The sequence below is a fragment of the Xenopus laevis genome, chromosome 4L (assembly GCF_017654675.1).
Source record: "Xenopus laevis strain J_2021 chromosome 4L, Xenopus_laevis_v10.1, whole genome shotgun sequence".
Classification (NCBI taxonomy): domain Eukaryota; kingdom Metazoa; phylum Chordata; class Amphibia; order Anura; family Pipidae; genus Xenopus; species Xenopus laevis.
Genome location: NC_054377.1, coordinates 105,961,091 through 105,984,394, shown reverse-complemented (window position 1 = coordinate 105,984,394; position 23,304 = coordinate 105,961,091).

Here is a 23,304-nt window from a genome sequence, read left to right as displayed (position 1 = left end):
GACAGTTAAACAATGAACACTTCTCCCAAAGGTTCTCTACAATTCTTTCACAATCACAGTGTTCCTCACACAAAACCTCCAGGAGCCCTGTCATGTGGAAGTGCACTGACAGAGAGCCATTAGTTGTTCAGGGGCCAGCTTTCCTAATCAAAGTTTCCCCCTCTTTCTCTGTGGTGTCAAATACAGTGCTCAAGCTTCTTCCCAGGCAGTCTCTCTACAGCCCCTGTAGGTTCCCTCTAACCTACACCTGAGCTCTCAATTCCTTTACTGGCATACACTCACCTGAGGCTCTACCCCAAAATACTCACTCCTCCTTGGGACAACAGGCTGTCCCTGCTGACTAGCTTCTCTATCTCTCACTCTTAAAGGAAGCTCACACCCCACTACTAGCCACTAGTCCTGAAGGAAACAGCCTTTTACCTGGTCTGGACATGACGGTCTTCAATCCTGTCTGCTTGATGCTCCTAGACCAAAGAGGAAGTCCTCTGCTCCTCCACCCCCTTATATAGGCTCATGAAGGGGAATTCCTCTACAGGCCAACCTCATGGATGGGTGTCACCTGCTTGCTGTAATATTGCACAAACTATTTACATTTGAAAGTATCCTTATTTCACCTCTACAAGTTGATTTATGTTCTAAACTACTCTATATGCTGTCTGACCCTGAAAACACAAGAAACAATGTGACTCAGACACATTTTATATTATTTGCAAACCACTTTGAATATAATAAAGCCTTTGTAAAACCTCAAATATATTTTACTGCGTCTGTCTTTAAAAATTTCACACATATTAAATATGCAGATCTGACATGGCACCTGAAATTGATTTTGTAATACAATAGGACATGATTCACTGTTATCCAGTGGACACCAGTGAGGTCCATTAAGGGCCAGTAGAAAAAGCAGATATGGTGTACTAATGTGCAAAGAGTATTACACTTCTTCAACTGTGTTGAAAATTGTAAATGGCCCACAGGGTTGTAACAGGCAGTATGTTCAAGAGCATTATGCCCCCAAACCCTCCGATATATGAGCCAAATTTGCTTTCCCAGAAAAATGCATTATAATGTTTATGGCAAAAGTATAGGAGCCACTGTAGAGATAATCTTATGTGGATTCAATTGTATATCATCGCTATATATTTCATTTGCACAATCAAAGATATGAACAAAGAAGCACTTTGGTGTCCTTCTGGGGGGCAGTGTTTAATGTAAGAACAACAGAATCAATTCAGTTTATTTAAATTACAGTATAAAACACTGCCCTTTATTTGGATCAGTTAAGCTTTTTCTCACGAAGGCTTTTAGGGACCCCTTAAATAATGCTTGCCCTGAAATACTGTATTGGCAATTACAGTCTTCTCATTCACTTTGTCAATTGCAAGCTAACCTGAATGCAATTTAAATTGTCCAGCCAATAGGTCAAACTACCGGATCTTATGTAATTTCACCACCTTTATAAATGACCATCAGAGATAAGCAGAACTGGCTGAACGAATGTATACTGACATGAGAGTAATATTCAAATATAATCCAAGGCAGACAAAGCCAGCAGTATGTATCAATTAAAACAAACACGGGTGACAGCAGGTTAAGCAGAACAGATAAGAATAATAATCGAAGGGTCAGGGTCCCAAGTTTCTGGGAGCTGTATGCATTTACTATGCCAAATGCTGGAAATAAAGATCCGAGAAGTTTATTACTAAGCACTCTCCTTTGTCTCTTTGTATCACTCATTACTTCAACTAGAGCTGTTTCCATTTTCTGTTACTTCCTTCATCCAGAGAGGAAATCCTTATAGATTTTGATTATAGACAGAGGACTTTTTATTTGTGACAAGGTAGTTATCTCAAGTACTTTTCCTATTAATGTGAAATCTTTTAAAGCTATATAATAACAAGAATAAAGAAAAAATATTTTTATAATTAAAATAATAGCTAGACTACATTTTCAACACATATCCTATTTATTTTGCTCATATTGACAAAAGGTGTATATATGTGTTTATTAGTGGCTTAACAGCATTTCATACTTGTAGTCCAATCAGATCCATGAATATTGAAATTGCTGGGAGATAGGGACCAGTAAATCTCTGGTCGCATGCTAGGGTTCTCTAGTGACCAAACAGAGGTATAGCCTCAAAATTCCTGAAAAAAATCCCAAGAGCATGCATATTTGTAGTAAAAAAAAATATATATATAAAGTTTATTAATACATGTTAAAAAGTATCAAAAAATGTCCCCACATGGCCTAACGCATTTCATGCTTACCTAGCACTTAGTCATAGGCAATCTGTAATGTGTCATATAATTTCTAATACTTAAATACCATCTTTAATAGACCCTCCCATTTTTAAAACCAATCACAGTCTCACACATATGTTGTATATCACATCAATTAGAGCCTGGGCCATTTGCTCATTCATATAGAAACACTTAATATTTGTATAATATCTAATACATATTGCAGGGTACATATATAGTATCAAGGTATAGTTACTAAAATCTGAAAACATAGTAAATAAATTTTACATAGCACGTAACAGCAAAGGTAAAATGTAAGCCTAATGGCAGCCTGGTTTGCAAATAAAAAATCCAGTATACTTCTCTTCTGTGCAGTTTAGTCAAGATATTACCTCTTTGGATACCAGTCTTAATTTGTTCAATCCCTTGTATAGAGAAAATTTTTAGATCACTGTTATTGCATTCACTGAAATGCCTAGTGACATTGGTTTTTCTATTATATTTAGTTTGACTAGTTTGGTTAATGTGTTCCCTAGTTCGCTCCTTGAGTGATCTTGTGGTACAGCCCACATATTGTTTCTTGCATTTGGTGCATGTAATTAGATAAATTACTCCTTTACTGCAGCAATTGATATATTGTTTTACTGAAGAACTAAAGTCTTTTGATATCTTTAGATATTTGCACGTTATGCAGTGATTGCTGCCACATCTATAACATCCTATATATATTTCAAAAACTCACTATGTTTCTTTTTCTCCTTGTATAGACTCGGGGACAATAAGTCAGCAAGGGTATGTGCTCTTCACGCTACCCCACTCACTCCCGGACTTAATGCATCCAGGAAATCTCCGTCTGCATACAAAATAGACAAAAATTTTTTTACAACTTTAACAATCTTTCTATACTGTTTGCTATATCGTGTAAGAAATATTTTCTCATATTTTGATCACTGTTTTTGTTTTGGAACCAGCAGCGTATCTCTATCTACATTTGCTGCCTTGTGCTAAGCTTTCTTGATAATGTTCTTTCCATAGCCTCTCTCTTTGAACCGGTCATTCATGTCATCCGACAAAGTTTTGAATGCATTCAAAGTCGAGCAGTTCCTTCTTAAGCGGAGGTACTGACCGATTGGGATCCCCGCTATTTGACTTCTCGGGTGACATGAATGGGCATGTAGTAGGGTATTGCCACTGCAGGGCTTTCCAGAGAGTTTCACATCCAGGAATTCAATTCCCTTCTGTGAAAAATTATCCGTAAATCATAAATTTAAGGTGTTGGTGTTAATCCTTTGTACAAGTTCCCTAAATCCCTTTTCATTCCCTGTCCAAATACACAGCAGGGCATCTATGTAGCAGACGTATAATTTCAGATGTTTTTTCTTATCTGCAGTGATGGGGGTTTCCTCCCACCAACCATGTAAAGGTTGGCGAAGGAAGGAGCGAACTTTGCCCCCATTGCTTTCCCACATCGCTGCAGATAGTACCGTGTGTCAGATAGACAGTAATTATGTTCCAAAAGAAATCTAATCGCCAAGAGAAGAAACTCCTTAAGTTCATCTGTATATTAGCAATATTCATCTAAATTGTATTTTATTGCTTCCAAACCTTTGTTGTGTGGAATTGAGGAATAAAGCGAGTTCACATCTAGTGTGGCCCAGCTATAAGCCTCCTGCCAATTGAAGTTCTTTAGTTTTACTAGTACATCTGTAGTGTCCCTCAAGTAACTATAAAGTCTTAATACTAGTGGTTGTAAATTTTCCTCGACCCATTCTGATAGCTGCTCATTTAATGAGCTTACTCCCTAAATAAACAGTGTGCCAATTGGTGGTATTTGTGCTTTATGTATTTTCGGCAAGTTGTAAAAAGTTGGTATCACTGGAAATTTGGGTAAAAGAAAACCTTGTATTAGATCAGATATCAAGCCTTTTGTGTATGCTAGGTCAACCAATGTCACTAGTTCTCTGGAAAACAAATTAATAGGATCTTTCTCTAATAGTGAGTATGCTTATTTATCATTTAATTGCCTGAGTGCTTCCTCTTTATACATCTTTAAGTCTTTAAATACTACTACTAGTCCTCCCTTATCAGCATTCTTAATCACTATGGAGTTATCTTCCTGTATTTCTTTTAGTGCTTTCCATTCTAATCCTGTCAAGTTAGAGGACCCTTGTGTTGTATCAACTTCCAAAGATAGTTGCCAGAGGGCTTCATCTACTTTGGCCTGATATAAATCTGTCAATTGAGTGGGATAGAATTCACTGCGATTCTTAAATCTAGAAACATCTATATTTTGGGATAAATTGCTCTCAGTAATCTGTAGGTTATTATCATTCTTATCCCTATGTGCGAAATATTTTTTAAGTACAATCTTTCTAACAAATTGCTTAACATCAAGTATTGTTTCAAACATATCAAAATTAATTAATTAATTAAGACTTTTATGTGTAGTGGAGACAAACCTTTAGACAAAAGGTTCAGTACTTTCTTGGCGTCTTCTTTCTCAGTGCATAACCGTCCTGGTTCCTTGGTGTTTCCTGTTCTTCCATATTTTTCCTTGTTTTCCATAAAGTTCTGTTTGTCTTCCTGTGTGTCCATTTTCTGTTTTCTGTTCCTAAGGTGTCTTCCACTTCTAAAAAAAATTCTGAGCCTTTTCAGTTCTATTCACCTGTGAAGAAACAGGAGAGGAGCCAGCAAAAGAGCCTTCTGACAGATCATCCCCTTCCATACTTGAAAAACTAACTTTCTTTGGTGTACCATGCAACCTATTTAGAGACTTGAGGATCATGGACCAAGAGGCTTGAGGATCATTGGGTGCAGATATGTCTAAGTGTTGAATCTTGTCAATGTGCATCTTATAAATAATATTCTTTTCTTGTTGATGGAAGGAATTTTTTTAATCGTGGCCCAAATATTAATCTTTTGGCAAAAATATTCAAAAAAAAATTTGATTTAGAACACAAATGACTCAAATTACACAAATGAAGAGGTCTAACGGACATTGGCAATCCATTAATATTATAATCTGGCAGCATGTGCAAGCAGTAACACAATCTGCACATGAAATGTGAATATGTTCAGTCTTATTATCTGGGCACAGCAATGCACATTCTTTTAGAAACTGGCTTCTGAACAATAGAAATAATATCAGAGCAGTATCCTCTCCCAGGGTTTAATTTGGTCATTTGCATTGTGTTCCGAGCCTCCTGCTGTCTTTGTCCCCAGTTCCATGCCTACCCCAGCTTTCCTTTCATGGTGTGGAAAACAGACATTGCTCTTTCAAGAAAAAACAGACAACACAGTACAAAGAGCAGAGACTGAAGTAATATGCAGTCACAACAGTTTGCAGCAATCTCCTGTCTTCTAATCTCCATGCTATTGTTCCGTGAAAAATCAATGTCTCAACTTAAAATGCTGACTATAATGCTGATTCCAGGAGAAGTAAGGATCAACGGGGAGGGGGAGAGGTTGATAGAAAGTGGGACATGAAAGCTTGAACAAAGGAACTAAAGAGAAATGAACAGAGTTGAGTCTTTGAGATGTGGTACAGGGAGACAGAGTGAGCAACAGAGAAAAACAATAAACAAAGGTAGGAGGGATAGAAAACTAAAAAAAAAAAGTGTATCTCGTTCTCTCTTATATCCCTGGGAGACCCTATATACTTGTTAAATCCCTGGGGCTTACAATTTGTCTCATTTTAAGAATCTACCAAAAGCTGTTAGGTATGAATGTTGTTGTTTCAGATTACATGTCCTAGTAGCTAGCACCATACCTAGAAATTCTCCTACATACTCCTACACTTGCAATATACTTGTAAAAAAAATATGTGGGCACGAATAAACAAAAGACAATGAACAGAAAAGTATTGCAGCACAACAAATCATGCTGAAAATTAAGATAATGTCAACTGTACCACAACACATTATGGAAAGACATAATGGTGACCTTCATGGAGGCAGCACTGTGGTGCAATGGTCGGAGGTTCTATTCCAGCTGACATACTATCAGCAAGGAGTTTGCATATCCTTCCTTTGCAGAGTTTCTTCCAGGCACTGTGGTTTCCTCCAAAACTCCAATAAAAAATACAGGTAGGTTAATTAGCTCACGATGAACTTGACTATAGTGTTAATATAAAGAGGACCTTAGACTGCAAGCTTCATTGATGTGAGTTACAGCATCTCTGTAAACTCTCTAATCCCTGTAGAGCACTGCAGAATATGTAAGTGCTATATAAATAATGATTAAAATGTAGGTACTGGAACAAATTTGTCTTGATATGAGACGTAAATGTAGAAGACTATAACTTTTTGTTGAAGTTGATGGGACAGGTGAAGGTAAACATTATACTTTATAAATTATCAGTAATAGGATCTGAGTTGGGTAGATGGAGTCATGGCCTACTGTATATCTGTGGGGTGGATTGGCTTTTTTCTTTTACTTCTCCTTTCTTTATAGCATTTCTGCTGTTCCATGGAATTGTTTAGATGTTTATTGTATATAGTCTATAGAGGATTGAGGTTCTTCTTGGATATGTATTATGTGTTTGTGACTAGTGATGGGGGAATAAATTCGCCAGGCATGGATTCACGGAGAATTTCCACATTTCGCCGCCAGCGCATAAAATACAAAACTGCGCTGAAAATTCTCTGATGGGAAAATTTTTTGCATGTGAGAATTGTCGCACGCATAAAATTGTCGCATGTCAACATCATTCGGATGCCCATTGACTTTAACAAATTTGGACAAAATAGTCATGCATATAAAAATTGACGCTTGCGTCAAAATTGCGTCAATGGGACAAAATAGTCATGCGTATAAGAATTGACGCTTGCGTCCAAATTGTCACGCGTCAAAATCATTTTGACGCCCATTGACTTCAATGCGTTTTGCAAAATTTTCGGTTAAACGCCACAGATTCGCCCATCACAACAAAAGTTAATTTAATTTACAGTCAGTAAGAATGAATTCATAATAGTTTTAGAACCGAGTGTGGAGTGTGCCTGGAAACAAAGGACGATTTACTGTATGTAACACATACCCCCCCTCTCACTACACACACTATTATGTAAGCAACTTTTAGGGACACATTTACTTAGCTCGAGTGAAGGAATAGAATGAAAAATACTTCGAAGGTTTTTTTTGGCTACTTCGACCATCGAATTGGCTACTTCGACCATCGAATTGGCTACTTCGACCCTTGACTACGACTTTGAATCAAACGTTTCGAACTAAAAATCGTTTGAATATTCAACCATTCAATAGTCTAAGTACTGTCTCTTTAAAAAAAACTTCGACCACCTACTTCACCACCTAAAACCTACCGAGCACCAATGTTAGCCTATGGGGAAGGTCCCCATAGGCTTTCTAAGTAATTTCTGATCGAAGGAAAATCGTTCGATCGATGGATTTAATCGTTTGATCCGAAATGCGGTAAATCCTTCAAATTCGATATTTGAAGTCAAAGGATTTAACTTTGTTGGTCGAATATCGAGGGTTAATTAACCCTCGATATTCGACCCATAGTAAATGTGCCCCTTAATGTGTGATCTTCTATATAAAAAAAAAAAAGCTTTTATGCTTCAAAAATTTTCTCTCATTCATCGTTGCTGAGATCTACAAGGCAGATCACTACCTTATTTACATTGCGTGCAGCTGCCCTGACCCCTGGCAATGGTAAGTAAGGAGGAGGCCCTTCACTGATGGCAACTCAGAGGAGGGAGTGGGCTTTTATAGCATACCTATAAGATAGGGTGTGCAGCAATTCATCTTCCACTTACCTTGGCCTCATTCTACGTTATTTAGTTATGGTGTTGGCTGGTACCAATGATCCTGGATTATATGGAGAGCCAGGCTTGTGGCTGCTCACAGTATTAGCTGTATTTACTGAAATCAGTGTGGTTAGAAATTATATTTTTTCTTTTTTACCGCAGCCTTGCTCTTTTTCATTCCCAATGATCATTATGTTCGTGTCACATCGACCGGTGCGGAGACCATAGACACCAATATACTACAAATGTAGCAAACTTGGGCTGTCAATTTATATAGTAAATGTAACCATCTGGCATCAGGTAGATTCAGCATAATCTGGGGTCAGTGATAAATTGTAATGCCGATAGACTACAGCAACTTTACAGTCTATTTAACAAGCCTTCTTTATGATGTCATTTACAAGGGAGCGGTTTTTAACCCCTATGAGTCTTTAACATCTTAAATGATTTTAAATATTTAGGTGATAAGTATGATTAAGGGCAGTATGAAACAGAATATGTAAATGGAGTTATTAAAAAAAGATAAAATTTTGTGGTTTGCAATGTAAATTGTATCAGCACATTTGTGCATTTTTCAGACTGAATCATTTTTGTGATGTTTTATTATTACATACACAAAGCAAATTATGAAACTCCCATTTTTCATTTGTGGTCAGAGTCTAGATTTTTGCAAAACATATTATAACTATGCGCAATGGCAAATAATTTGCACAAATTATATTTTTTTGCATTGTAAATATTTTTCTGTCAAAGCTATATATGACACTCTCCATTTTTAACTTGTCTTATTATCCTGTTTGGCTTTGGTGGTAGTTCATCGTAGGTCACTCTAGGATTGCTGAACTGCATCACTGATAGGAGATTTGTGCACCAGCAATGACGTTTTCTATAAGGATTTACAAAGGAGCATTATGCAGAGATATTCAGTGCAAAGGAAAGCATGAGGATACAGTAATCCCTTGGATGCCATAATATTACATCTTGCATAGAGAGTCCATAAACTGAATGGATATGGCATTTTTTTTTTACATCAGCAGTAAAAATGAACATTTAATTGGGTGACACTGAAGAAAACCAGAGATAGAATCAATTCAGGAATCAAACTATATAAACTCTTTTCCGAGTAATAATTCTGTATTCATAACTATCTAAACTGCATACAGTGATTGGTCTCGGGAAACACAAGCATGCAAAAAAAGTAACATATAAATCCAAATATACTGTACATATTGCAGAAAATACTAATGGGTGATTACTGATGAGGGGGCCGGGCAACTGCTGTTGCAGCTATAAATTGAAAGTGAAACACCTATTCAGCAACTCTGTCAAGATCAGCTGCTAAATTCTTTGTTTGCTCATCCCCCAGAAAATATGGAGCCGGTCTTACAATTAGGCTGAGCTGTCACATTTGCAACCATAGTGTTCTGCTCATATGTCAAATCTCGGATAAACAGCTCTCCCAATCACTCTTTCGAGTATACAGTATACAGTTAATTGAACCTTACAGTTCTGCTACTGAACACCCATGTTCTCACAAATGACACTGGTTATTTATCTCCTAAAAATGCTGTAACACTGTTTTTTGTTACTTTCCTTCAGAACAAGACTGTAACATCTATCCAGTATACGTTTTCTGCTGTGAACTTTTTTTTCTTAACTAGTTATTCTACAGTATGCAGATCAAGTCTGATAGCCCAACTACTATTATTGCTAGGGTCACTGACCAGCTAAGACTAGGTAAGAAAGCAAGGAAATGTGTATTAAAGTGGTAATTTATCTTTGAGTTAACTTTTAGCATGATATAGAGTGTGATATTCTGAGACAATTAGCAATTAGTATATATTTTCTATTATTTGTGTTTTTTGAGTTATTTAGCTCCAGTTTGCCTATTTTTAGATGGGGTCAGTGACCCCCATTTGAATGCTGGAAAGAGTCAGAAGATGAAGGAAAATAATTCAACAACTATAAAAAATAAATAATGAACAATAAATGAAAAGTTGCTTCGAATTGTCCATTAAGTTAAATTAAAGGTGAACCACCACATTAAGGGGCAGATTTATCAAGGGTCGAATTTCGAAGTAGAAAAAGCTTCGAAATTCGACCATCGAATTGGAATACTTCGACTTCGAATATCGAAGGCGTAGTTTTTTTACATCGAATTTGGCCATTTGCAATCAAAGTAAAATCGTTCGATCGAACAATGAAATCCTTCGAATCGAATGATTCAAAGTATTTCATCCATCGATCTAACAATTTTTCTTCAACTTCCAAAAACTTAGAAAAATGCTCTAGAAGGTCCCCATAGGCTAACATAGCACTTTGGCAGGTTTAATTTGGCAAAGTATTTAAGTCGAAGTTTTTTTTAAAGAGATAGTAATTTGATTATCGAATGGTCGAATATTCAAACTATTTTACTTTGAATCAAATTTGAAATCGAAAATTGTAGTATCCTATTCGATGGTCGAAGTATCCAAAAAATTACTTTGAATTTTTTTACTTTGAAAATTCCCTCGAATTCACTTCAACCCTTGATAAATCTGCCCCTAAGCAATTCTGAATTTTGACTGAATTTTGCTCACTTGCTAAAAGAGCCATTGGCTCTCTAGCCTATTGCCCTGTTTTTCACTTATAAAGAAGGAAGTGAAAAATATGATGGCAGCAATGAAAATACTTTTTGTATTTATAACACTGTGTACTTTTGAGTTTTTACAGTATTATTTTACTAAAACAGATTTATATTCTCTTACAGTTCTAGCTGCTTCTTCTTCAAATGGAAGCGTGTCAAAATGAAGATCTTAACCCAAAAACTGTTTTTTGTATTATGAAGGAAGATATCATTCTAAGCAACTTTCCAATATACATGAATTAAAAATTTTAATTAAAAACCAGGAATGCAGAGAATATAAACTGAGAGATACTGCTTTCAATAACAATTACGTTTAGAAATAGCTATAACATCATTAAAATGTTTACCAGAAGGCTGATTAGGATATGCAAAAAATATTTTTGGTGGCAATCCATGACCAGAAAAGTTCAAGCCTTAATAAATAGGCCCCTTTATGTCTATATAACCTGCCTAACTGCTAGTTGATCTGGAGGAAGGGAAAAAAAATCTTATGTATCTTTATATTGCCTCATAGGGGGAAAATTGGACCAACCTTTTCTTGAACCAATTTGAATGTACGACTGATTCAGGTAGAGAATTCCACAACTTTACAGCTCTCACTTCATATATTTAGATGGACCCTCCTTTCTTCTAATAATGCCCTAGTGTTTACTGAAAGGAACTACTGGTAATTAAAGCATCATATCTTCCTTTAAGCAAGATAATTATAAAAAGTAGAGGCAGGGTTGAAAAATAGGACAAATTAAGGGGTAAGTTGCACTGGTTATCTAATAATTTGTTGCATTTTGCTAGTGCTATGAACGTAATATTATGATATCAAATTATGGGCCACATTTAATTCAGTGAGAAAATGTGTAAGGAAATGATGTGAAAGAGTTTCAATTTGAGAAGAAAAAAATGTTTTCCTAATTCAGTTACAGTTTTTTCCAATATATATTTCAATAGCGTTTTCATCTTGAACTTTTTCTCATCAAATTGAATCTGCCCATATATGTTATATAATATTATTAAATATTAGGAACTATGTGAATTCTTCACACACTTGAGGGCACATTTACTTAGTTCGAGTGAAGGATTAGAAGGAAAAATACTTCGAATTTCAAAGTATTTTTTTGGCTACTTCGACCATCGAATTGGCTACTTCGACTTCAAATCGACCATTCAATAGTACTGTCTCGTTAAAAAAAACTTCGACCACCTACTTCGCCACCTAAAACCTACCGAGCACCAATGTTAGCCTACGGGGAAGGACCCCATAGGCTTTCCTAGCAGTTTGTGATTGAAGGAAAATCGTTCGATCGATGGATTAAAATCCTTTGAATCGTTCGATCGAATGAATTGCGGTAAATCCTTCGACTTCGATATTCGAAGTCGAAGGATTTAACTTCAATGGTTGAATATCGAGGGTTAATTAACCCTCGATTTTCTACCCATAGTAAATGTGCCCCTAGGGGTGTGTAAGGAGACATGTCTCGCTAACCTCCCACTCCTCCTGTATGCTTCCTAGTTGAAGATAATAATAATTATAATAATAATAATAATTTGTGTTTTATTCGAGGAGAGCAAAGAGTTGTGCCTCTGGATACAAAATATAAGTTACACACATTGCATTGGGGGTAAACTGCAAAGTACAAAGACTATGGAAACACTACTGGAAACAAATGAATTTTACCATTTCAAGGCCCATTTGTCAAAATTCTCATTTTAGTGGTTTTAGAGGTTTTTGATACTACAAATAAACGAATTTCAATGAATGCCATGGAATATAAGAACTGAATGTAAAAAGCAAAGATGAAAAAGAAATGCTTAAGGATCCGAAGAGAGATACAAAAATCTTGGCAACCTCTTCAAGTTTTTCAAGCAATTATGAGCAAGAAAAAAATCTGAAAAGTCTCAATTTATTAAAAATGGACAAATAGGAAAAGCACAGCTCCCACTGACTTGTATAGGCCCTTGATAGCTTTTACGTGGCAATGCTTTGTATGAGAGTTTTTCATGGTTTTTACACTTTATAAATCATGAATTTCTAGTTTAATTGAAATAAAAAACCACAAATTTTTAGAGAAAAAATTTGTTATAGAGGAGAACGTCACAAACTTCTGGATGACTTATCAGTCTTTTGAGTGCTTAATTTGTGAGTAAAACATTTGTGTTTTTATCTTTTTGGGTTATGACCATCATTTTCCAGGTTATTATTAGAATTTATTAATTTTTTTTTTTTTTTTTTTTACGTTTTTCAGCTAGTATAGCATTATGGGTCCCACTCTCTTCTTCCAAGCCCAGAGCCTATTTTCTGGTTGAGGAATGGTAGAAAGTGTATATTTTTGGGAACTCAGTTTTCAGGCACCTTAATCTTAATAATCCTAGTGGATGCAAAGGTTTATGACAGGTAACTGAGGGATCATAAACAGAAGGAACTTTTCTTAATAAGGTGTTGGGGGCCTGTGATTTATCCCAGCCTCTATGCCACCAAGCAACTACCAGTGGTATGCTCTGCAGTTCACTCTAAATCAGACCATATATATATATATATATATATATATATACAGGTATGGGACCTGTTATCCAGAATGCTCGGGACCTGGAGTTTTCCGGATAATGGATCTTTCCGTAATTTGGGTCTTCATGCCTTAAGTCTACTAGGAATTCATTTAAACAATAGGCTGGTTTTGCTTCCAATAAGGAATAATTATATCTTAGTTGGGATCAAGTACAAGATACTGTTTTATTATTACAGAGAAAAAGGAAATCATTTTTAAAATTTTGGATTATTTGGATAAAATGGAGTCTATGGGAGACAGCCATTCCGTAATTCAGAGCTTTTTGGATATTGGGTTTCCGGATAAGGGATCCTATACCTGTATATATATTTATATTTGTGGTGTGGGCAAGTGTGTGTGTTTTATGTGTCCAATATGCAACGTGGTGGAATATGGTGGTGTTTTATGTTATTATTATTAATAATAATAATAATAATAATTTGTTCTACAGTTTGCATTAACCCAGGGGTACCAGCCAGGAATCAACATGCTGTTTGTGTCTGTGAAGGATTTTCCAAAGTATTTTTATGTTAAATCTGAAATAATTCATTTTCTTTATGTCTTGATGTACTAGGTTTCTTTTCACGTTATACTTTGGTGGTAACAGGTGGGCTGAAGTGATGCATTACCTCATGTTCCAAAGTTTTGCAAGAATTATCCTGGGTATTTAAGAAGTAAGGCCAGAGCTACAGTTTGCCCTTGGTTTGTAATTGCTTGGAAAGGCATACAAACCTCAACCATACATTTATGTATGATTTGCTAATCCTTCCCTGTTTTTTCCATATAAATTTTCCCATGTGATTCATTAAACCTGTATGCGCACAACAATTTCAATGCGTTAACATTTTAATATAGAAATTGTCCACATGAGACTTATGCAGTATCCAGTCTTATACTGACTCTTTTATTACAATAAAGTGAATGTGACTATTCAGGCAGTACTTTCCTCTTCAAATGTACCTGATTTTCTTAATAAGGTCACAAACTTCATAGAACATCAAACAAATTGTGCAGCACCATACAGATAGATAAACAGAGTATTTTCCATTTTTCTGGGAATAATATCAATTTTGATTTCAAAGACGTAATCCCATGTTCCTATAACTGAAATGCAATTGAAATGACAGCTATGATCAGTCTTTAAGCTCTTTTTAAATAGAAATGGTTAAAAAGCAATACAGTTTAGATAACCATACCCATGCGACTTTTTTTGTACAGTTTATTAGGCAGTTTTTAAGAAAATGGTAAACGTGATGTGCAAGTCCAATTTCAATTTGGCCCTTGATATTACAGGCATGGGATCCGTTATCCGGAAACCTGTTATCAAAATTACAGAAAGGCTGTCTCCAAAATACATTTTATCCAAAATAATCCGAATTTATAAAAGTTATTTCATTTTACTCTGTAATAATAAAACAGTACCTTGTACTTGATCCAAACTAAGATTTAATTAATCCTTATTGGACACAAAACCAGGCTATTGGGTTTATGTAATGCTTACTAGTGATGGGCGAATTTGTCCCACGAAATTCGTGAAACGGCAAAAAAATTGTCAAATTTGGCGCCAGCGTCCATTTTTCGATGCCGGAGTCCATTTTCTAACAGTTTCGCGAATTTATTCGCCGGTGCCGAAACGTGGGAATACGCCGCAAATTTGTGCCTGCCGAATGTATTCGCCCATCACTAATGCTTACATGATTTTCTAGTAGAATTAAGGTATGACAATCCAAATTACAGAAAGATCCATTATCCAGAAAACCTAAGGTCCCAAGAATTCTGGGTAACAGGCCACATATCTGTATTTCCAAATGTTGGCAGCTATGGACGTGAATGCGGCGAAGTACATTCTGAATTCTGACAAAGTTTTAACCCAAAAACATGTTAATCTGGACAAAACAAAGCCCTTGGGGGATTTTTTAGAAGGTCTCAACCAATGATCATTCCAGTACAAGACTGCAGTGTCTATGAAGTCATATACAGCAACAAAATCTGGAGAAATCGCCAAATGGCTTTCAGAGCCAACACAAAGACACAATTCGGCAAAGGAAAAGATCATGGGAGATTGGATAGTGGATCGAAGTCAGCTAAAGCAAAAGTGCTAGTGAACCATGTTTGCCATCTTTAAACCTTCAAGTATAATTGCAAAAGGGGAGCACAAGTACAGGTATGGGACCTGTTATACAGAATGCCTGGCACCTGGGGTTTTCCAGATAATGGAATTTGGATCTTCATACCTGATGTCTACTATCAAAGCATATAAACATTAAATAAACCCACTAGTCTGGTTTTGCTTCCAATAAGGATTAATTAAATCTTAGTTGGGATCAAGTACAAGGTACTGTTTTATTATTATAGAGAAAAAGGAAATCATTTTTAAAAATTTGGATTATTTGGATAAAATGAGCCTATGGGAGACAACCTTACCATAATTTGTAGTTTCTGGATAATTGGTTTCCGGGTAATGGATCCTATACCTGTATATTGATAGATCTAGAGAAAAAGGTTGACTAAAACATGCAGGCCTAAACAAGCAATTTCTCATAGTCACAGAAGGTGTCACGTACAAGGAAAATGACAGTTGCAGTTATGCAACTCTTGGAGCAATTGGTGCGCATACATTTTTAATTACATTTAATAAAAATGCTGCACTTTAACACACCTCCCAACATTTTGGAAATAGAAAAAAGGATAAAAAGAAAAATATTTGACCATGCCCATTTTTTAGTAGCCATGCCCTCTAATTACCATGTCCATTTTACAAAATTTGACAGGTGTTGAAAGTTTGAACACATTTCTGTGGTTTTTATGTGTTATTACAGTTTTGCTAATGAAGGTGTATTGCCCTTTAAGCTGCTAATCACAGTTTACCCAAGAGACCTGCTTATCTTAAATTATTACATAAGTATCTAATTATCTATTCTGGACTCTCTGCCAAAAGCCTATTAAGTTAGACATGTTGTATCTTTTTCTGGCTGTTCAGTGCAGGAGATCAAGAAAAAGTCGGGACATTTCAGTAACAAACCTGGAACTGTGGGTTGAGTTGTCAATATCCTGCGAAAACCGGGACAGTTGGGAAGTATGAACTTATTGCACCAGCTTAAAGTTGCAGCTTCTCAATAGCAGCACTGATCAAGGACATCAAACTTGTCACAGGGGGTCACCATCTTGGAAAGTGTCTGCGACACTCACCTGCTCAGTGGGTTCTGAGCAGCTGATGAGAAGCTAAGCTCAGGGGTTGTCACACATTATCAAGCAGAAAATGAGGTTGGACTGTAATATATAGTGAATAAAGTACCCCCTCTTGTAAAATATATGGATATTATCAGTTACCGAGGAGTTTCATGACCATATAAAAACACGAGGCCGAAGGCCGAGTGTTTTTATACAGGTCATGGAACTCCAAGGTAACTTATAATATCCTCATATTTTACAACTGGGGGTACTTTATTAATTATAATACACAAATTTTAGTGAGTCATGTGACAGAAATTACATCACTACTCACCGTTTATAACTGATGACATCACTACTCACCATTTATAAGGATATAATTTACAAGATATTCACGGCTTTTGTGTATTATAAGCTGCTATAGGTCTGTGGTTACCTTGAGCTGGTATAGAAGCCAAAAACATAATATACAACATTTCTTTTTTTTGTAACTTATATTTTATTGAAAAGATACAAGATGGTTCACAGTAAAATAATCATTCAAGAAATATAGAATAACATTTCCAATTGACATCCTCATACAATAAACAGCAAGTTGGGTACAAAGCTAGCACCCTCAAGTTTCATACAAATCCGAACCCCAGCCTACTGTCTAAAATAGATAACAGAAAGTCACAGTGCGATCTAGTTACTATAGATGAGATGAGAACGAATCCCATTTCCCTTTTCTCTGTGACCTTATATCTCATGTTCAAACCGATCTTACAGGTATTAGTCATCAAGCACATAACTTAACTGTACAGAAATAAAGAAAAGGAAAAAAAAAAAAACAAGAGAATATACAACATTTCTAGCCTACATCTTTAGTTAAACTTCTCCTTTAAATAAATGTACTTGTTTCCAAAGCCAGATCTTGAACTTCCGTATAGTGGTGTTTGGTGCCATTGCCTTCGTCCCACCTCCTATTTTATTTAGGTTGGTCAATTTGTTTTTCATGCACATAATTCACAGATTGTGAAACCAATAAAAATGTTGCATTAATCTCTACCCTCTGAAGAGAGGAAAGGGCATTGTAGATAGCAATTCATCTTCACTGTGGGGTAGAGTGGGTTGGCCATAAGACAAGAAGCATAGTTTGATGGTGGCAAGATATGAGAAATTGGATACCATATTGTATATCAATATTTGGCTCACATGCTGCTCCATTTAAAAAAGATAACTATCACACCTTGAAATGAATGGAGTTATGTGAGCACCATGTGATTCCAAAATAAAGTTTATTGCATCTGTATTAGGATGACAAGCTTGCATCAGTACATGTATCTCATCTTTTCTATCACAGTGTATGAATGTGACTCTACAATTACTGAATCCTTCTCTTTAAAAAGCTTCTACGGGAATGAGGTCTACTGTATAGGCACTAATTGTAAATATTTAGAATATCTTTAATCTCCATCCCTCAAGCTGATTCATTTGGCCCCAGCTGCAGCCAGGCTAATACTATCAGTGTCATGCAGTATGAATATATAGAGGACATTTTCCAGGCACACCAACAATTTACTTTCCCTATAGCTATGTATTCACATTTATAACATTTACATTTGATGCATAAAAGTGATCACTTGCTCACAAAAGCATTACTTCTGCTGCATGCTGCCTTATTCTAATATGAATATATTTAGCTGATGAACAGATACTTCCTCTCTGGTTTTAAATCTCACTTTCTGTAAACAATAAAAGTCTTTAATCCTCTGAGCTGTTCCGTGTATATTACCCATGTGAGTTTATTTTAATTGCTCTATGCAAACCGCTAACAAACAATATGCTAGCCTCAAAGGTCAGCTATATTATATGTGAATATACAGAAGAAACATCAGGTGATTTGTTTTGTTTTGTTCAGCAAGGGCCTAGATTCATGCATAGACATGGAAATGAACGATTACAGAGGGATTTCATAGGGCTCATTGTTTCAAGTGTTGCTTTGAGGATTTAGTAACTCCCAACATTTCTAGGGGTTTGGTAGATGAAGTTCAACACCATCTCAGGGGCTGATGGTAGACCATCTCTGATTAAAGTTATTAAATTAAAAAATTCACAAAAGTACCTGTTCAAACAGAAAGATAATCAAGGTCAAATGCCATTCAAGGCTCTACAGGACCAAATAAATAAAACACTCTGGTGGGTACCAGTCAGATGGTTGGGAAAAAGATAAAGGGGGAATTTAATATTGGTCGCTAAAACAAAATCCGTTCGCAATTCGTTTGCAATGGGAATAAATGGTCCCAAAGTGAACAATGTTGCCTTTCACGACAGTGGGATAGTTATTTTGCGCAGTGTATGTAATAAAATGTGTTAATGAAAAAATAGTTACGTTTGCTTCAAAACTTTACGCCACTTTCAAGCGTGTCTTAAAAGTTCACAATACACAATTAAAATTTGCAATGCATTAAAAGTCTAATGAAGAATTTTACATTGCGACATGCAACTTTTATTTGCAAATTTGTTCTCTGCAAATTTTATAACATTACCCCCTATATGTTGAATATTTGTCATCTGATTTGGCAGAATGACCAGGACCACAGATATATCTTGCAAACAAGCAAACTTCAAACTTTTTTTTTTTTTTTTAACTCTCAGGCAGTTTATCTTCTGGTGATATCAGTAGTAATTCACATAAATGGCATATTAAGCATAACAGAGAACAGCTTCTAGATCATGAGAAAGCGCTTGGGTTTAACTTCACACTTGAGAACACAATCCTCCCTTGAGGTAACATGCTACCTTCTGATGATTCTATCCCCAATATAGGCTATCCTCACAGTGGAGTCTTGCTCCTTGTCATCCTGCTTTGTCCTGAGCTCACCCACTCATGTCCCTACACTAACAGCTTGATCACCACAAGGTCCTAACCCCACTAACCTCTTTATTGGAGCAAAGAGCTGCTCAGCTAACTTGAGCCTATCTTTATACTATAACCATAAATTCACTGTAAACTAAATAAATCCTAATAAGTCTGGCACCATGTCCACACCCAATCCTGTACCCACCTCCCCTCCAGGTGGGATCCAAAAAAAGTGCACTGAGCACATGTAGCTCTCTCTTTTATATTCTCAAACACTGCCACCTAATGAGCAAATCCTGAATTGCTATGACATCAGTTTTACCCTGGAAAGGGAAATAATTGCCCAGGGCTTACTAAGGATCACAAGCTATAGGGGAAACTACAGCTACTACAACTAACTGTCAGGGTCTCTACATTAATTTCCGTATATTCTACCAATTTGCATTCAGATTTAGGTTTTATTGCAGTTGTGTTTCACTGCTGCTTTTTTAAAAAAACTGCATACTGCTTATTTTGTACTTCACATGCATTCTTGGATCTTAGCATTTGGAACACAATGAAAGAGCCCTGATGACAATTAAAATTAAACAGAGGTGCAATACACCCCCACATTTGACCTCTGCTTGCCCTTCCAAGCAAGGCAAGTGCAACTACTCTGGTAGTGGAGTTGTCTGTAATTATAAACTGCCTATTTAGGATTTGACAATTTTGTAGGCAAAAGAAAAGTTTCCTTCCAGAATAAAGCTTTCCAATTGGTTCCTAACATAAATATAGACATGTCACCTATCACTGCTATGAGACTGCCAAGTGAATTTGCTTCTAAAAAGTTTTTCAACGGGAATACTTACCCAAGTAAATGTGCTGGATTGCTAAACTGGGGTTCCCATCCATACCAAGTTTCAGGACCGTGGTTCCTTTATATAACCCTTCCTGTAGTTACAGGTTTAAGAACATCCCTGTTTTGCTCCAACCCACTACTCGATGCTGCTGTAGGGGTGCCATATATGTGTTGACAGCAATGTGACAGTGCTAACAGCAGCTGCCACAAAGTATACTAAGCAACATTTTTTTTGCTGAAATGAAACTTTGTTTCATAATCTTGAGTGGGTGTGATCAAGGAGGAGTGTCAATGAGTAGGTAGTATGCAGGTAGAAACTAGCACCCCAGTTTGTGAAACAGCAATGCTAACCACAATGCTACCTCACTTCTGTGCCTCCTCTAGATTTATTAATAAACCAAAACTGTGAAAACAGTATGGCATAAAGTTGGCATGCCATATACTGTATAACATACAGTCACTGCAGGCATGTAAATTCATATAATCCCAAAGACCCAGAGATTCAAATGTAAGCACTTGGAAGTATTCTGACAATACCTTTTTCAAATTTACCACAGTATATCCATACCATTGTACATGAAAGGGATCTTTTATCCATTGCTACACAGACACGATCACTATGTCTTTAACCCACAAAGTGTTTTTTTCCATAGTTGCAGCTTAATTGCTACCAAGAGGAGGATATGCATCTAACACAAAAGCTGCCAATGCATTAAAAAGTACACAACTATGTTTACACTTTAGTTTGAATTGGCCTCAGTTCTTTGTTGTTGGGATGTTGTCATTCCCAGCACTCATCATCACAATGACACCTCCCTGCATTAGTGTACTGTGTCTATTAATTCAGGCCAATGTGGGAACCCTGGTGCTATTGCCACCTTCGGAGGCATTCTGGCACTAAACATAATTATATGGAAGTGCAAGGATTGTCTTTGGACGCAGTAACACCAAAAAATGAAAGTGTTTTAAAGTGAAAATATCATGTAATGTTGCCCTGCACTGGTAAAACTGTGTTTGCTTCAGAAACACTACTATAGTTCATATAAACAAGCTGCTGTGTAACAATGGCGGAAATTGAAAAAAGGCTATATGGCACAGGATAATAGGATAACAGAAATGTTCTTATCTGCTATCTGCTGTGTAACCTGAGCCTTTTCTCCTTTGAATGGCTGCCCCCATTGCTACACAGCAGCTTAATTATATAAACAATACTAGTGTTTCTGAAGCAATCACAGCAGTTTAACCAGTGCTGGACAACACTGCATTATATTCTTATTACTTTAAAACACTTTCATATTTTGGTGTTACTGTTCCTTTAATGAGTGGGGTATGTTTGCAGGGAATGCAACTGTATTTTTATTTGTAAATGATCCCTTATATCTTATACTGTTTTAATTGGGAGTTCACCTTCTATATGCAGTAGCTCAAACGTTAATCACAGAATAAACACTGCCATGTTAAATAAATCAGAGAATTTGGGCATACATTTGCAAGGTTGCATAAGAATTTTTATTTCAATCAAAAGTAAAAGAAAACACCTTTTTATCATTAATCTGCTCATCACTTTGCATTGTTTCTAGGCATAAATACATTTTATTTTTAACCTTCTGTCATTGCCATTCATAGTTCCTTGTTATTATGGGTGCAAACCGGTTGGTTGCTTATGCAACCAACCATTATGGGGAAATCTCTACTGCTTCATACAGTATGTATAAGTTTGTATGCAATATATTTTGAGTCTATCTAATTATTATTATTATCATTAAAGGGCATGGAATAAGTCTAAAATAGAATAATGCTAGAAATGCTGTATTTTGTATACTAAATATAAACATGAACTTACTGCACCACAAGCCTAATCAAACAAATAATTTATCCTTTCAAAGTTGGCTACAGGGGGTCACCATCTTGTAACTTTGTTAAACATCTTTGCAAGACCAAGACTGTGCACATGCTCAGTGTGGTCTGGGCTGCTTAGGGATCGTCATAAACAAAGCTGCTTGAGTTTTGCATGGCTGGGAAGTAAGACGAGGGCTCCCCCTGCTGTTCATAAGTATGATTGTTTCCCTGCTCAGCAGTTAGGGACCATCTGACAATTCCTATCCACAGAAGTAAATGAAGGGAGAATTTCACTGCATACAGTCAGGTTTCTTATAAAAAACAATACACATTTTTTAATTAAAGTATATTGGCAATGGGTTTCTTTTTCATCAAAGAAAGTAAAAATGGGATTTTATTTTTTGCCTTAACATGCCCTTTAAAGTTTCTATAGTGGCAGGATATCACAGAACACTTTAACATATAATTATGGTCCCTACCTAATGCGTTATGTTCTCTAGTCAAGGTACAGACCGTAGAGTCACAATGCAAAAACCCACTGTATCACCCTGCTATCTAAACTGTCACTAAACATGCCCATATTCAAATATTTAGTGGTCATTGCCACCATGAGTCAATGTGTGCAAGGAAATATATTTTATGTTCATGTATATGAATGCATTTAATAAATAATGCATATAAATAGCCAATGGGTTGTGGCTCATTATTCTCAACATTACTTCCATGCTGAAATCCCAAAACAGACATTAATTTCCCCTTAGATAATCAACATAGATCAGTCCCACTGACTTTAATGGAGAGTGTTGATCCCATAAGAAATAATTGTGAAAATCTATTCCTATTCAGCAGGGGTAGATAGAATCTGGAACAACTGTAAAGATATTGTGCACATCTTAGAAAAGACTCATTTGTATAAAATAATGCATATCTCGTTAGATTCCAGGAAAAAAACAATAACATAATTGGTTGTATATACAGTATGCACTTGCTTTAAAATGCCCTACACAAAAAGATTTTCACATCAGTTAAAGAAAATAAAAATACAAAGCCAACCGGGGTCTCTGTACAGAAAGCACATATAAGTAAGGCAAAAAGAAGAAATCAAAGGAGGTTATTGCAGGAAATGTAGATAATTATTCACCTAGAGGTCTTTATTATCTATCAATGCCAGTAAGAGATGTAATTTTGGGTCTCAGCCTTGCTAAGTGCTCATTGATTACTTGGCTACTGCAGTGTTGAACTTCTTTCTACAGAAATCTAAGAACCCAAGATTCTGCCACAGAAATGATTTTCCAGCAAGTAGGAGAATAATTTTTACCTTTAAAAGAGAGAATAAGCAGAATTTAAATGGAACAGCCTGGATGTATCAGTTGCAATTCATAGTGTGCCTTTCATGTCATTTCTAACATGTCCCTACTACTTTCGTCTGAAATTTTCTTT